Raw genomic sequence first — 16,717 nt, 5'->3', positions numbered from 1 at the left:
TCATTAAAACTGTGAAAGTCTACAAAACAGACTCACTTTGATAAGATGAGTGCTTAGCAAATGACAAAGTTCAACCATTAATTGAGTTCACAGCACTAAAGTTAGAATGAGAATTATAAAGTCCATATTCGACACTGAATTGTATCTCAAATATATCAAGTACCTTACATATATCACAGACTTGATGAATAGCTAAATATAAAAGCTATACTTAAGATGAATATATGAGAAGAAAAAATCTGAAAAGGAAAAAAATCTTTAACTTAGATGGTAAATTAACACATCCTCAGTTGACAATGAGAATGAAATTTGATGTGTATATATGTGGTATTAATACATGAATGTAGACCTAACAAAGGCACGGTACATAAAAGACATAAAAAGTATAGAAAACATAAAAAACATGGAGGCATAATTATCATTACTTCTTTAAGCTTTACCATGAAATATCCAAAATTGGATGAATCGTTCTAATATTACATGGGTAAATTTGATCTATTTATAAGTACCATAAACAACTAATACTACATATGCTTTATCCCTGAATTATCAATGAACTGAGTATGAAATGGGGATATGGTAATAAAGAATTCACCATTCCATATATCATATTGCTACTTAGCAACAAGGCATCAAGCCTTTAATATGGGCTTGACTGATGCCCTGTCATTTAGCCCTTTGCCTTTGTCTGCCCTCATTCCCATAATCCAATTAATTTCTTTCTTTTCTGTGGTATTTCGTATGTTACCCTCTCTAATTAAAGGAATAACCAAATCTATAACTTGAAACTGAAAAACGTGTTCTTGGCCGTGTTCCATAATGTGTTTGGCCAGGGCATTTGTGGTATGACCTATCCTAATAGCATATAGATGTTCTCTAATTCTAGTTCGAGGTGTCCTGTCTGTTTTGCCAACATAAAAGGATTGGCATTTTTGACAGACTGCTAGATATACCACATGATCAGTACCACAATCTGCTGAAACATGGAACCTATATTGGTGTCCCGTATCTGGATGAACAAAACTATCTCCTATATCAATGTATGTACAAAAATTACATTTATCACAACAGTGAGTGCTGATATAAGGATGTTGGTTGGCAGTCACTGCTGGGTGGCATAACAATCTTCTTAGATTTGGTTTATTCTTATATTGAAACTGAGGTTTTTCTCCTACTATACTCTTTATATCCTCATCCACGGTGAGGATACGCCAATGTCTACTAATTAGATCCATTAGTTCTCTATTATCTCTGGTGTAGTACATTGGTATTTTGAGTTGCAGCATTGCGTCTGCAGGACGTTGGTACAGATGCGCCTGTGCCGAGTAATATGGAGCTGCTCTACCTTCCCTAAGTTGATTGATATTCTGTAACCCTCTATTAATTTCAGGTTCTTTATACCCACGTTTAAGAAGTCTTTGTTTAAAATAATTAATTTCTTGTTGGTAACCTGCTTCTGTTGCGTTTAACCATGATATTTTCATACTTTGTCCCTTTATGATGTTGTTAAATGTGTATGCAGGATGCATACTATGACGGTAAAAATAGGTGTTCCTGTAGCATGTCTTCCGGAATACTCCTGTATTAACCTGAGTGTTCATTACGCTTTCCACATATATGTCTAAATATTCTATTCTGGTGTTTGAATAGTTAGACGTAAATTTAAAAAATGTGGTCATGTTATTCATATACACTGTGTACCTCTCCAATTCTTCTACATTGCCTTCCCAAATAAAAAATACATCATCTACAAAACGTCGATAAAAATGAATCCATTCTTGATGCCATATGCTCTTAAAAAGCTCTTTTTCTTCCCATAATGCTAGAAACATGTTGGCATAGCTATCGGCACATGCAGTGCCCATATCCACGCCATCACGTTTGATGTAAATATTATTGTCATACACAAAGACATTATTTTCCAATATTATTTCTAAGAACATACTAATTAAGTCTATTTTCTGTTTTGTGTATTTGCTATGTTTAACTAAATACTTTTTAATGGTGTCAACACCTAATTCATTAGGTATAATGGTAATCAAGGATTGCACATCCAAGGTTACAAATAGCATATTAGGCATGAATTCAATTTGGTTAAAAAACTCATATGAATTCAATAAAAATTGTTTAGTATCCTTAAGTATATATTCATTTTTATCTATTACAGGTCTGAGATGTCTTTTCACAAACAGTGAAAATGGTTTGGTTATTCATCCCCTACCAGAGACTATCGGTCTCATGGAGGGATTCTCACCATCTTTATGTACCTTTGGTATCCCTTTGATACTGGGTATAGCTGGATATTCAATTTCCAAAAATCTACCTAATTCAGTATCTATGACATGGCTATCTACCACATCTACTATGGTGTTGTATATATTGGACTTAATGTGGTCCAGTTTTTGTTTGTCTATGACTCCGTAGTATCTGTCATCGCTAAGCATATCTGTCATGGACTTATGATATTTTGTCTTGTCCATGATTACTAGGGGTCCACCTTATCGGCTGATCTAAAAATCACTATTTCATCCTGCTGTAATCTACGCAATGCTTTCCTTTCATTAGGTTTCAAATTATTCCTTATATGTTTCTTGAATGTAGATGTTGCCTGATCTGTACTATATTTCTGATACTCGTCATCTTTAACTAAGTTATAGAATGCTTCCACTACGGGATGGTTTTGTGGTATGTATTCACCTGGCCTCTTGAAGGTCGGATGTTAATTACCTTCCCTATTTCCCTATTGATATCTAAGCATAACATTCCTAACAAATAATTTCACATCAGTCAACACATCTATAAGTTGATTATTTGCTGTGGGGATAAAACTCAAACCCTTGTTAAGTACATTGATTTCATCATTATCCAATTCTCTATGAGAGATGTTTCAAATCAAGCAGTCTTCATATGATTCCACATCTTTTTTAGGGTTTGGTTGGGCCCCCTCTCTCCTGAGAACTTCCGTTTTTGCCAACCTCGACTCATCGAGCGATCTCTCCTGACCCCCTTCTCCATAGCCATGGGAAGGGGGAAGCATGGAAAATCCAAGCCATTTAGTGATCCATTGTATGCTTGTGTAGAATGCCCAGCGGTTTTGTTATTTTTGGGACATACAACAGATAGTTGAGGAATGTTGTCTAAGATGTCGTTCGACAGTTCATTTTGAGAAGCTGCTGGTGCTGGAACCTTTTCAACTGATGCCTTTGCCACTACAGGTGTAGAATTAGCATCAAGGCTTGGATCAATTGGAGTAGTTGAATGTGGAATGGTGTAAGTCATAGGCATACCTTGCCTATTAAAGCCTTGAAAATGGTCATTATTGATGTTTTCATTATAACGGGTTACATTAGTAGTGGTATTCCTGTTATTTACTGGTATCTGCCTTGGGGTTTGCCCCGGTCTCGGCCAAGTGAAGACTTGGCCTAATCTAAAATCATGGATGTCTCTGTCTATTTTGTTCCTTTTCTGTTGCAAAAGTCGCTTCTCATATATTAATACTCCATCCAAAATATTAGAGAGCGCATTATCAATGACTACATTTGAATAGTTAGTGTATAATTCTTGTTGTTGCCCCAGAATAGATGTAATTAATTCTTCCTCCACAGGCTTAAAAAAGTCTAGCAACAATTGAATATAATTCTTACTCACCTCTATATTAAGTTTTTGCCACTTGGTGAGTAATTCTGGATATTGCTCTCCATATGTGGGCATTTTTAGAAGTCGCAGATCTCTCGGTATAATACCTCTACGCAGGCAAACCTCAAAATGTTGTCGTTGAGTAGAAAGACGTTTTAGCTTAAGAAGGTTGATTTCTAAATTGTCCAGAGCCTTCTGCATGCACTCTGTAAGCTCCGATGCTGCTGGGGTGATGATTTCGTTACTGTAAGTTTGGTGGAAGAAAAAAGAATCGACATCACTCCGTACACATGTTAGAAGTATACTCTTTAGGCATTCGCCTCCTTGATATGTTGGAATTATTCTGGTATTAGTAACATTCACTCCACTCCCTGCTGCTTCAGAATCATTGATTCCTGTTCCTGGGCTGGCATCTTCCTGCCCTCGCATAGACCCGATCGGTCTATAATCCAGTTCTATGTTATCATTAATTTCTTCCATGTCTCCATTGAGGGCGTAAAAAAGAAGAATTAATGAAACCGAATTGTGTATTCACTCCCAATGAAATGAATACCTCTTGGTTTGCACAAAGTAAAAATAAATCAGTCCAATAAATATAACCAAGAGGCAAACACAGCACACCTGAGAATTCAGTGTAAGAAAGGCAAAGGTAATCCAACTGCAATATGTTTCCGTTAAAAAATGCTAAGCATTCCGTTTCCAAATGATACTCCATTCGTAAAAAATCTGGTTTATTAGCATGCAACAAGTAAGCGCTTTCACATTAGCTTCATCAGACCATTAAAATTCAAACATTTGTCAATTACAACACTTTTATATAAAACAGTGATGTATTGGTGAATAAAACATCCTTCAATTAATCATTTAAAGGTATATATACAATCATTGCACTAAACCACCTTCTCTAGTTTTAAATATAGACATTCAACATCTGTTCGTGTGAATGGGTGTAGCCTACTCAAATAATACAATTAATTTAACATGCTAATCGTGTTACTATTGAATTTGTAGTACATGTTAAAATAATTGCAAATTATTATACAATAATACAATAGGTCACCAAATGGCTTGGATTTTCCATGCTTCCCACTTCCCATGGCTATGGAGAAGGGGGTCAGGAGAGATCACTCGATGAGTCGAGGTCGGCAAAAACGGAAGTTCTCAGGAGAGAGGGGGCCCAACCAAACCCTAAAAAAGATGTGGAATCAGATGAAGACTGCTTGATTTGAAACATCTCTCATAGAGAATTGGATAATGATGAAATCAATGTACTTAACAAGGGTTTGAGTTTTATCCTCACAGCAAATAATCAACTTATAGATGTGTTGACTGATGTGAAATTATTTGTTAGGAATGTTATGCTTAGATATCAATAGGGAAATAGGGAAGGTAATTATCATCAGACCTTCAAGAGGCCAGGCGAATACATACCACAAAACCATCCCGTAGTGGAAGCATTCTATAACTTAGTTAAAGATGACGAGTATCAGAAATATAGTGCAGATCAGGCAACATCTACATTCAAGAAACATATAAGGAATAATTTGAAACCTAATGAAAGGAAAGTATTGCATAGATAGAGCAGGACAAAACAGTGATTTTTAGATCAGCCGATAAGGGTGGACCCCTAGTAATCATGGACAAGACAAAATATCATAAGTCCATGATAGATATGCTTAGCGATGACAGATACTACGGAGTCATAGACAAACAAAAACTGGACCACATTAAGTCCAATATATACAACACCATAGTAGATGTGGTAGATAGCCATGTCATAGATACTGAATTAGGTAGATTTTTGGAAATTGAATTTCCAACTATACTCAGTATCAAAGGGATACCAAAGGTACATAAAGATGGTGAAAATCCCCCCATGAGACTGATAGTCTCTGGTAGGGGATGGAGCACTGAACCATTTTCACTGTTTGTGTAAAGACATCTCAGATTTGTAATAGATAAAAATGAATATATACTTAAGGATACTAAACAATTTTTATTGAATTTATATGAGTTTTTTAACCAAACTGAATTCAAACCTAATATGCTATTTGTAACCTTGGATGTGCAATCCTTGTTTACCATTATTCCTAATGAATTAGGTGTTGACACCATTAAAAAGTATTTTGTTAAACAGAGCAAATACACAGAACAGAAAATAGACTTAATTAGTATGTTCCTAGAAATAATATTGTAAAATAATGTCTTTGTGTATGACAATAATATTTACATCCAACGTGATGGCGTGGCTATGGGCACTGTATGTGCCAATAGCTATGCCAACATGTTTCTAGCATTATGGGAAGAAAAAGAGCGTTTTAAGAAAATATGGCATCAAGAATGGATTCATTTTTATCGACGTTTTGTAGATGATGTCTTTTTTATTTGGGAAGGCAATGTAGAAGAATTGGAGAGGTACACAGTGTATATGAATAACATGACCACATTTCTGAAATTTACATCTAACTATTCAAACACCAGAATAGAATATTTAGACATATATGTGGAAAGAGTAATGAACACTCAGGTTAATACAGGAGTATTCCGGAAGACATGCTACAGGAACACCTATCTTTACCGTCATAGTATGCATCCTGCATACACATTTAACAACATCATAAAGGGGCAAAGTATGAGAATATCACAGTTAAACGCAACAGAAGCAGGTTACCAACAAGAAATTAATTATTTTAAACAAAGACTTCTTAAACGTGGGTATAAAGAACCTGAAATTAATAGAGGGTTACAGAATATCAATCAACTTAGGGAAGGTAGAGCAGCTCCATATTACTCGGCACAGGCGCATCTGTACCAACGTCCTGCAGACGCAATGCTGCAACTCAAAATACCAATGTACTACACCAGAGATAATAGAGAACTAATGGATCTAATTAGTAGACATTGGCGTATCCTCACCGTGGATGAGGATATAAAGAGTATAGTAGGAGAAAAACCTCAGTTTCAATATAAGAATAAACCAAATCTAAGAAGATTGTTATGCCACCCAGCAATGACTGCCAACCAACATCCTTATATAAGCACTCACTGTTGTGATAAATGTAATTTTTGTACATACATTGATATAGGAGATAGTTTTGTTCATCCAGATACGGGACACCAATATAGGTTCCATGTTTCAGCAGATTGTGGTACTGATCATGTGGTATATCTAGCAGTCTGTCAAAAATGCCAATCCTTTTATGTTGGCAAAACAGACAGGACACCTCGAACTAGAATTAGAGAACATCTATATGCTATTAGGATAGGTCATACCACAAATGCCCTGGCCAAACACATTATGGAACACGGCCAAGAACACGTTTTTCAGTTTCAAGTTATAGATTTGGTTATTCCTTTAATTAGAGAGGGTAACATACGAAATACCACAGAAAAGAAAGAAATTAATTGGATTATGGGAATGAGGGCAGACAAAGGCAAAGGGCTAAATGACAGGGCATCAGTCAAGCCCATATTAAAGGCTAGACCCCTTGTTGCTAAGTAGCAATATGATATATGGAATGGTGAATTCTTTATTACCATATCGTCATTTCATACCCAGTTCATTGATAATTCAGGCATAAAGCATATGTAGTATTAGTTGTTTATGGTACTTATAAATAGATCAAATTTACCCATGTAATATTAGAACGATTCATCCAATTTTGGATATTTCATGGAAAAACTTAAAGAAGTAATGATAATTATGCCTCCATGTTTTTTATGTTTTCTATACTTTTTATGTGTTTTATGTACCGTGCCTTTGTTAGGTCTACATTCATGTATTAATACCACATATATACACATCAAATTTCATTCTCATTGTCAACTGAGGATGTGTTAATTTACCATCTAAGTTAGAGATTTTTTCCTTTTCAGATTTTTCTCATATATTCATCTTAGGTATAGCTTCTATATTTAGCTATTCATCAAGTCTGTAATATATGTAAGGTACTTGATATATTTGAGATACAATTCAGTGTTGAATATGGACTTTATGATTCTCATTCTAACTTTAGTGCTGTGAACTCAATTAACGGTTGAACTTTGTCATTTGCTAAGCACTCATCTTATCATAGTAAGTCTGTTTTGTAGACTTTCACAGTTTTAATGAATTCTGTATTAATTATAGGAGTAACTGTAGCAGTATTCTTTAACTAACAGTAGTGCCGTGAAAATCAGCTATGCTGGAACATCAAATTGATGTTTTAGTTGTTCCAGATTAGAGTCGGCCCGATATATATAATTTTAGTTACTAAATAAGCTTATGTACCAGGTCATGTTCTATATACATTTGGGGAGACACTCTATAGCCGATGTGTTGGACTTCGTGGTAGGCTCTTATGTGTATTCTTAGTGCAGCGGTAATAATTAGATTTTGACTCTAGATTTAGTTTCATCACATTATAATGAATTCATTAAGAAGATTAAAAGCTTTATGAATGAAATTTATATCGATTGTAGGACTTTATATCACAATATACGACACTCAGTATCATTGCTATGATAACTGGCTAATGTCAGCGCTTTATTTTTATCTCTGAAACTCTCCTATTATTGGAAGGAATGTATGATAATTTTTGCACACGCCTATCGAAAATCTTATATTAGGCTCATATTAACTAGTGTTTATTACAGCTCTAGTATATGTAGCCTCTAACATTAAGTAATAAAGATGCCGTTTATTACAGTAAGATTATTATTATGTGAATAAAAGTCAAGCTGTGCAGGATGCATTAAGGGTATATTATAAAGGATTGTTAATAAGTGTATATAGTAGACCTATAAAGGTTTTTTATTGCATTGGGATGTTATACAATTTAGATAGTAGGAACTATATAAACATAGAATTAAGCTAGCAAGCTATAAGTACAATATAACGTGTTATTATGTATGCACAACTATTTGCAATTATTTTAACATATACTACAAATTCGATAGTAACACGATTAGCATGTTAAATGAATTGTATTATTTGAGTAGGCTACACCCATTCACACGAACAGATGTTGAATGTCTATATTTAAAACTAGAGAAGGTGGTTTAGTGCAATGATTGTATATATACCTTTAAATGATTAATTGAAGGATGTTTTATTCACCAATATGTCACTGTTTTATATAAAAGTGTTGTAATTGACAATTTTAACGGTCTGATGAAGCTAATGTGAAAGCGCTTACTTGTTGCATGCTACTAAACCAGATTTTTTATAAATGGAGTATCATTTGGAAACGGAATGCTTAGCATTTTTTAATGGAAACATATTGCAGTTGGATTACCTTTGCCTTTCTTACACTGAATTCTCAGGTGTGCTGTGTTTGCCTCTTGGTTATACAGGACTGCATATGACTGCTAGCACTTAGAAATAGGCAGGATATATTTGGCATACATGTATAGTCTAGTGTTAGTAGTCTGATACAGGTGGAATGTGGTTGATATACGTGTATGCCTGATGTTAACATTCAGGCAGGCAGGGTATGCATATATAGTCTGGGGTTAGCAGTCATAAACAGGTCAGATATGCTTGACCTATGTGTATAAAAACAACTTATTACTGTCTACATTCACTACAATAATGCCAACAATAATGGCTCTACTTTAGACTGGGTCCTAGTCTCTGCTAGCAGCAAATATAGTTGATCAGGTATTGTCCCAGACTCCCTCAGTGATCATCACCCTACCACTACTCCAAGCAGCACCTATAAAAGGAAACCAACAACCATTCATAATTTAACAGCAATGTGTTTACTGACACCCTAAAATCCTATAACTGATCCACCCTCAAAACCCTACTACTAAATGATGCTCTGCATACATTCAATACCATATTTTTAAACACATGAAATTACCATACCCCCTTGAAAAGGAAGACAGTAATGTGCAGCCATGTCCTTTGGCTCTCCAGTCACAGTAAAAGTCTGATTTACAGCAGTGATAAGGCATGGAAAGAATGGTGGAAAGACAGATCTTTGCAGAACCTACAACACTACAAAGAACTCTGCAAATTTCCAAAAAACAACAAGTTTATAATGATAAGATACAACATAAGGCAGATCCTTAAAGTAATGTAAGACATAATGCTAGAACATGCTGGGCCTGTATAAATACATCTTATGCAGTGGTATTAACAGTGTTCCTAAGCCATGCACTGACCTCTCCCTCATGGAAACATTTATTAGATTATTACATTCAGCTCCTACTTCATAAACTGTATACATATCCTTGCCTCAAACTCCTTTCAAGTCTCTTGGAATAAGTACTTCCTTCCTCATGAAACAATCCCCTCTTCACATTAAAACCAGTCTTTACCTCATATATTAGACCTCTACTATACAAACATAAGACATGCTCACCCTCTGCAGACAATCTCCCTTCAGAATACCTAATGTTAGCTGCTGATTCCATTGTTTTCCCTGTGTCAATTCTTACCAACATATCTGTGCAAGAATTCTATGTTCCCTCCCTGTTGACGAAATTCCATATAATTCCCTATCACAAGGGTGTGAACTCCAATGAAATCACTAATTTTAGACCCACTGCAAATTTTCCCCCTCTCCAAAATATTGGAAAAATATGTACATGCATAACTTCTCTATCATCTTCTCTAAGAAAAACTGCTTACTGCCACACAACATGGTTTTCAACCACCCCAGAGTGCAATGGCTGCCCTTTGTAATCCTTTTGTCTTTATTTTTTATTAAAGTATACTTCTATAGTGGCTGCCTTACTGTTTTTTGTTATTTATTTGTAAGCACTATCAACAAGGCCAGACTCAATGACAACTTTTTCTCATCTTCCCTTTTAATTACTTATCTAAAGCTTTCAGTACATTCTTCCACAACAAACTCCTCAATGATGGCTACGCTGTGCCCCTCTGTCACTATGGTTAAATAGTTTTCTAGCTACTAGTCACACAAATATCAGTCAGTAAAATGGATTTCCCCTTATCATCCAAGAAATACTGGTGTCCTACAAGTCTCCACCCATCCTTGGTTTTCACATTATAACATCATAAACAATCTTTACAAATCATCTCAACAAGTACCACTTGTACAGTATGTTGAGTGTACTCTAATCTGTTCCTCTGGTGGCCTACCCCAGCTACAAACTATCACCTAAGGTGCCTTTAACTGAGGGGGAAAGCTGGTTCTCTGACAATCAATTTCTGCTGAACCCCCCACACAAAGGAAAAGCCACTTTTATTATTCCCCAAAATCATACCCACAAAAAAAACAGAACTTTGAAACTTTCTCTCTGAGCAATACCAATATTGAAGTTGTTTCTCATACTAAACTCCTAGGTGCGACAATAGATAGTAGTCTAAAGTTTGATCTCCACATGCAAAATTGTATCAAAAATTCATCAAAAACTAGATATGCTTTATAGAGCTAATACATTTCTTACAAACCCAACAACTCTAACCAACACTTATCTTTTACCTTCTCTTCTTTATGGCACTCCCATTTTGACCAATTTACAATTTACTTTAATATCCAAACTAGAACAAAGCTGTAATAAAGTTGCAAGATTTGTAGCCAATCAGCCATATCATACCCATCATTGCACTATTCTTAAATCACTAAACTGACTTAAATGACCTCATTACCTAGCATTCTCACAACTACTGCTAGCATAGAAAATAACACATAACCTTTCTCCCTGCCCAGCTATCAGCAACATTCTCCACAATTATCTTCAAAAATGAGCCCTTCACTCAGCTAGCAAACAAGTACTTGAAATTTATAAACCAAAGACATCTATAGGGCACTGCTTATATTCCTACTGTGAGACAACATTTTGAAACTCCATCCCAGTCTTATCAGGTCATTACCTAACATTAATTCATTCAAGCCTTTACTGAAAAAATTCCTTAACAACTCTTGCCTCTGTTTCTGTACTACGCCAGGCCAATAACAAAATGTCTCTCTTTTTTCTTTTTTACATGCCCTCATATTCATTATACCAGCACCCTCATTTAATCTGTCTCAAACCAATAGTTCTCCTACTTCTATTTGCCTGTATTGGCCTACAACTTTCTACTACTTCACCATAGTACAGTCTGATATACTCAAATCAATATTTTGTCTGTTGTGTGACTTTGCAGACGGAAACATTTACCTTCTGCCACCAATACTACTATTTTTTTATTTTCTTTTGTTTTCTTTTCATATTCATTTTGCATTTATCGTGTGTATTTTTTCTTTTTCTTTTATAGTTATTCATATCAAATACATTTATTTTGTATATTTTCTATAGATTTGTTTGCTGTTTATATATTTTTTTCTACTTATTTTTTATTTCAGTTTGTTTTACCAGGATGTTCCAATGGGCCACGAGGAGCCCGTTTTCAATGGGGTCCTGGGGAGAAAAGCTCCAGAGAAGTACAAAATACAAGTGTGAGTAATCATAAATACAGTAAGATACAAGTGTGAATAATCACAAATACAGTAAGATACAAGTGTGAGTAATCACAAATACAGTAAGATACAAGTGTGAATAATCACAAATACAGTAAGATACAAGTGTGAGTAATCATAAATACAGTAAGATACAAGTGTGAATAATCACAAATACAGTAAGATACAAGTGTGAATAATCACAAATACAGTAAGATACAAGTGTGAATAATCACAAATACAGTAAGATACAAGTGTGAATAATCACAAATACAGTACAAGTAAAATACAAAGTAACAAGTTGTAATAAAAATTCAGTTATAATTCAAGTACAATATGGTTGTTCCATCAGTTATTGTTAGGAGTTCTAAGACAATAGGAGACTCATAGCAGATGTATTAGCTTGTTGAGAGTAACTATGATTGAGAAAGCTATGTGGGGTGGGAGCAGGGGCATTTCCATTGTGTGTTTAGATGAGAGTGGAGTGAAGTTTTGAAAGCAGAGAGACTATTAGTGATACAGATATGTAGTGGGAGAGAGTTCCAGTGGCATGCTACAGAGAAGGATAGAAGATATTTGCCTGGTGGGCGGACAGGTTTATGTAGCTCAATTAGATTTTGGAAGATGGATCTTAGATTTCTATTTGGTAGGTGCATTTGAAAGGTAGAACTGAGGGATGGGCAGAGAGAGGGACTAAAAATGAGTTTATGTGTTTGGATAAGTTGTGTATAGGTGAGGTACTTGGGTAGCTCAAGCCAATTGAATTGATGTAGGGATATACAGTGATGGGTAGAGGATCTGTGACTAGTAGCAAATTTAGAAATATTCTTCTCTTGCTATTGTATATTTTACTGTGAGTGATAATGACCTACTGTTGTAACATATTTTGTGTAGCTTTTCTCCCCAGGCCTCCACTAAAATGGATTCTTGTCCATTCAGAGTTTTCCAGTAACAAATGTCAATAAATAAATAAATAGATAAGTAATGTGTCTGATGTTAGTAGTCAGAAACAGGTGGGATATGCTTGGTATGAATATATATGGCTAATATAAGAACTCAAGAGGAAGGATGTGCTTGACAAACATGTGTAGTCTGGATTTAGCAGTCAGGGACAGGCAATATATGATTGGCATGCATGTATAGATTTGTAAATAGAAGTGAAGGATCATACACAAAATGCCATATGCAAGTGAGAAGCTGTACAGTGAAGGAACATTGCCAGCTACAGATCACACATAGGGTGTGTGATGCATATCTGTAGTGTTTGTGCTGTGGGTCTGTGTGAGTGTCATTTACATTCAAATAAGACTACAACTATAAATCAATAGCTATTTCTAACTGCACATAAGCCAAGGAGCAAATTTCCCATATATGAGATGGTACACTTTGTCTATGAAGATGGTATTCCCTCTCAGCAATGTTGAGCATGTTTTAGGTGTGCTCATAGAACCCTCCTGGGTCATGCCATTGTTCTTAAATTACCCTCACTTACTGATTGCCTTCACACTGTCCCCACTTATGTCTAGCCTTCTTAAATGTTTGTTATTCTTTCTTCTAGCTACAATGAGACTGCAGTCCTTCCTAAACTGAGCTTTACATCAGTCAAAATGATCTACCTGTTTCCAGACAAACCAGAACTAACTATGTAAATACTGCTCTGCACCTATCATTTCATTAACTCATGACCATTTCCTGAAAAAGGCATGCATTTTACTAAAAGTGCCACCAATATCTTATACTTACAGAGCAGAAGCTCCACAGAGTTTGAAGTTCAAGAAAGCACCCTGTGCCATTGCCCAGCTTAGTGTTCCTAGCAACTGTTTATTATACTATTTCATAAACTGATGACATGAAATCGTTCACACAAGGGCTATTTTACTGCACAATAAACTTCACTACTGTGCTGTTGAGGTTTACTCATTCTGCTTATCAGCATGCCTTAAATTCACTTTGGTAAAGTATTCCCTTCTTTCACTCTTGGCTGCTACTGTTTTCAGCATAAAGTACATACCATAGTTCTATAATGGGGAATCAAAAGAACTGCTGGAATATTTATCAACCACATCTCCCTGTAGGATTATCATACACACCAGTGCCACAACCAATAGCTGGCCAGCCTAAATACAGGAGGCAACTTTAACAAGATGAATGACATCCACCTATTCTCATTTCATACACATCCTTAAGCATAAGCTATATAACTGAATCAAAACTTCTTCAATAGCCTAACATAAATAAGGTATCGTATAGAAATGTTTAACTGAGATTTTGAATTAAAAATGTGAATGATTCACATACCTGCAGGTCAGATGCTTATATGATTTAGAACTGCTGCTCACAGCTAATCTTGTGTAAATGCATTTTATATTACTTTTGAGATGCTATTGTTTGTTTTGTGTAAGAGGAATCACCTTGGTACTTACATGCTCATACCTCCTAACTTCTTTGCTCAAAAATTCTGGACAAAGCCAAAAAACAATGGGGGAAGGCCCAAAATCAGGGGAAATTTTTAAATATTACTTTAATTCACTTGAAAAGTTAACTGAAGAACCAGTCTTGCACCAACTTGCAGGTTTACCACACTAAGAAACATAAAATTTGAATGTCTTGTATTATTGGTTTGATTATAATGCTCAGTAATTTGTCAGAAAATCAAAAAAATGTAACGGGAGAAATATGTGACAAACTCAAGAATGCTCTGCACAATCGGGGACAGTTGAGAGGTACAGACTCATGTCAGTCCACTTTCCTGGTCATGAAATGAACAAACAAGTAGTCTGAATCACATACACCCACAGATAATTTCCTGTGGTAGACGGCAGCCGCAGTTCTGTGCACAAATTTCAGATTTTAATGTGGTAATGTTAAACATGCATTTTGTCCAGAAGCACATGGTGCACCTTCGCGCAGGAACTACAATATTGCCTCATTTATAACCCCAGTGTTACTACACTACTGCTGAGACAAAGAAAGCCTAAATACATAATAATATCAACTTCAAACATGATACTTTTCCACAGTTGGATTTTCTGTCATAATTTTACTTAGATATGAGTTCCCACTGTATGCCAAGAATTGTAACTGCAATCCGTAGAACTATGAGAATTTAAGGGCAATAAAAGGAAATATACTGAATCTGAAATTGTTGTGTCTCAGAATATTCTGCCTTCTCCAGGGTATAGGTCTTGTGGAGTTGGTATATATAAGTAACATGGGTGTGGGATGTAAAACCCCCACACATCAGAGAAACGGAGAGGCTTGCCCCTGCAAAAACACTTTAAATGTATAACAGCACCATATGAAGTTTGCTGCTAATTGTATTAAATTGCACTTCACTTTTTATAGTTTCAGGACTCACATTATTGAGTCTTTAACTTCTAAGAGAGCTGTTATATGTAATAATATGACTTAACTAAAGGTTTCTACCCAGCAAATTCCATATTTCCTTGTTTTCATTTCTTAATATTTAGGCAAACTCAGTCTGGTAGTACAATTCCCACTGCTACTCCATGCAAATTAATACATGTGACTGTTCTCAGCTGTTTCTAAATGCCACCCTACCATACATGCATATGTCACTATGAAGGAGTAGACATGCTCAACAATTAATGTGGTCAGGTTGACATATTCATGCTATCACACATTCATATGTTATCCAAATGTGTCTCATATATGTACCTAGGATTTTGTTTAGAGATGCTACAGAACAGTTTAATCTTTTTGTTTATCGCTTATGTGCATAAAGCATGTAATCTATCACACTTGTCAGTGCTATGCTTTACTTTGGTTAATGCCAGCTTTGTACCTATACACAGTACATATACTGCCCAGCATATATTATATTATATTATATTATATTATATTATATTATATTATATTATATTATATTATATTATATTATATTATATATTATTACTATATTAATGTATACCATGGGGACAATCCTAATGTCAGGTATACATTACAAAAACAAATAAAATGTGTTATGCACATATAATCAGTAATGCACCTTTACATAAAACATCTACACTTAGAAGCATCAAGCAACAGATCAGACAGTTTTTTTTTTAAATTGCACCATTAAGGAACCTGAATAAACAGATACAAATAATGATTAATGAGTACAGTAAAATGATATAATGGAGCTCTTTATCCAACAACATTGTTAGTTACAGTATGGAATCATAAGCCCCTGTCTTCATCAAGCCCTTATTTGAAGATATCTAAAAAGCTTAAACATTTGCACAATATATCTGGGTACCAATTTATTATAAACCTTATAAATAAAATGTATCCCCATATACAACATCATCGAATCTAAAGACAATAAAGAGAAACAAGTAATTACAAATCACACTGATGAAAAAGGTAAAGAACATTCTAATAAAATGAAGAATAACATTGTAACAACATTTTAATTTGCCTAGGTTATGCTGTGTCGGCAGCCTTATTAAACTGCACCAAAATCAGAAAAACAAAACAAAATGATTTTTCTAACATCCATCTACTCTGATAGGAAATAATATGTTTAAAGCTATTCAGTACAGATTTTATTCAACAGGTAATTCATATCTTCAGAAAAATATAATGCTAAATAGAGAAATGCCTTAATACTTAACTGTAGGAATATATTTTGTATTTGCATCATCAAAATCAGTCATCTTAGTTTTATCAGTATATAACAGTAT

The 16,717-nt window shown here is 35.0% G+C and overlaps 1 protein-coding gene across 2 annotated transcripts in view; it reads right to left on the bottom strand.

The window, feature by feature from the left end:
- Positions 1 to 16,717, bottom strand: part of LOC122800960 (G-protein coupled receptor 55-like) — a 529,630-nt gene that overhangs the window by 274,324 nt on the left and 238,589 nt on the right. The window lies entirely within an intron of this gene.

This window comes from Protopterus annectens, chromosome 4.part1, assembly GCF_019279795.1.
Source record: "Protopterus annectens isolate FY-2018-M chromosome 4.part1, PAN1.0, whole genome shotgun sequence".
In the NCBI taxonomy this organism is placed as follows: Eukaryota; Metazoa; Chordata; order Ceratodontiformes; family Protopteridae; genus Protopterus; species Protopterus annectens.
Note: the sequence above shows the minus strand (reverse complement) of the source record. Positions and strands in the feature narration are given on the sequence as shown.